This window comes from Phanerochaete carnosa (genome assembly GCF_000300595.1).
Source record: "Phanerochaete carnosa HHB-10118-sp unplaced genomic scaffold PHACAscaffold_91, whole genome shotgun sequence".
Classification (NCBI taxonomy): Eukaryota; Fungi; Basidiomycota; class Agaricomycetes; order Polyporales; family Phanerochaetaceae; genus Phanerochaete; species Phanerochaete carnosa.
The window spans coordinates 1353-3308 of record NW_006767718.1 but is presented as its reverse complement, the minus strand read 5'-3'; positions in this window follow the sequence as shown (position 1 = coordinate 3308).

The following is a 1956-nucleotide window of genomic DNA, read 5'->3' as shown; positions in this document are numbered from 1 at the left end:
GCACATAACTACTCTACATAGGTACAGGTACATATGTCAGAAGGTTTGGAGTTTATTAGACAAAGGGGAGGGGAGGAATTGAGCCAAGAATGGCCCCAAAAAGCGAAATTGATGTAGGGAGCCAGATAGCCGGGTAGCAGCTTGGTGGCACTTGATGGAGCTGATGGGGCTTAAGTCCGCGCTACATCCGCAAAAACTCGACTCTTGGCGAGTATTTTGTGAATAGCGGGCTCAATATTGGTTTCTGACATATGTTTAGTATAGCAAATATGTTCAAACATATGTTCTCCACCTTCCCATGTCATAAAACAAAAACAAGCGCCCAAAGCGGTATGTTATGGCATGTCTCCCAAATGTGGTCTATATTTCAATCCCAGTTGATGGAAACACCATATATAGCATGCCGAGAGGTGCCGGAGAGGCTCTACAGGCCCTACGCGGTTGCTAGCTCAGTTACTAGTAAGTAATACGTCGCACACCGTAGTAGTTACTGCCACATGATTAATCAAACATGCACCAAAGGTTGAGCCGTGGGCTTGCAAAGCTTAGGACAAGTATTTATATGCTACGAACATGAGCATATTTGTGTGTGATAGGCTGCTATTGCATGTACCCACCGTACTGCAGCCTCCAGAGGGCATGCGACTGTGCTACAAGCCATGTTATGATGAGGTTCGCGAAGGGGCACCTACGGCGAATGCCAGGCGGTGGTGCACAATTGTGCCTGGTCACACTAGCAGGGACCACCCAGTCTGGTAAGTCAACGTCCTGTCTCGTATGTGTATATAAAATCGTTCTTACCATGTTTTGAGCCCAGAGAACGGCAACACATTTGGTGCACCCAAGCCTGGGCTTTCGGGCCAGGCTTGGGCTTGACTACGCTCTGAGCCCGGCCTTGAGCCCGCTGCCAGGCTTAACTCTGGTCAGGCTTTTTGGGCCGGGCTTGGTGGGCTCGCAGGCTTTGAGGCCCGGCCCGCACATCACTATTTGTCGTCACGGCGCTTCTCGCCATGGACGACGTTCAGGTGGGTCATCCCCCTTCTCTTCGTGGCTCTCTTCTTTCTTCTCAATGCAAATGTGCATTCCAACTGACACGTGTGTTACAAGACGTCATGTCTAACCTAACACGAAAGGTGCGGAGAGCGCCGACAATATAGTCGGCACAGAAACCCCAACCTCTAGACCCTCTGGTGCTGCTGACCACTGACCAAGCATAGAATTTGGCTGCAATAGGCTGCTCTGCTTTGTACTAGTGTATATAAGCTTCCTAATAAATTTTACTGAATTTATCATTTTCGGCACAATTTTCTTTGGCTCTGGTATGGTTTTGATCCTGGGCCGGGCCTACTGAGACTTGAGGCATTGAAGACGGCAACTTTGGAAACTTTTCCGTCATAAAAGAAAATTCCGGTGAGCAAAAAGTCAAAAGTCAAAAGTCAAAAGTATCCGGCATAAAGTGAAAAGTAAAAAGTACCCCGTCTATCTGTCGAGACAGAAAGCTTACGGTATGCCGGTTGAATAAAAAAGCACCCGGTCAGCACAGAAGATTTACATTGTGCTTACAAACAAGGAATCTACGGTCAACACAAGTCAGTCACACAAATCATCGCCAGGAATACTACAATTCTTTGGTTTGTTACACTTTGGATACGAATCTGCGGTTTAAACCTACATCTATGCGGTTTGAATTTTTGAACACATTTACCGCCATAACGTCCGAGTGAATACAGTCAGAGAGAGGCAGAAGCCATGAAATTGACAAATTTCCGCGCAGTCGCAACAATCCGTCGACGACACATCCTACCTGCGCTCAATGCCCATGTTTTTCCTACACCTTCTCCCCTATATGCTCTCGTCACTGACGCCGGTCTTTCCTCATCTTGTTCGTCTCCCGGCCCATCGCCCTCTGCCGCTTCCCACATCTGCCCGACCGCCGAGCCTCGAGCGCTATCTGCG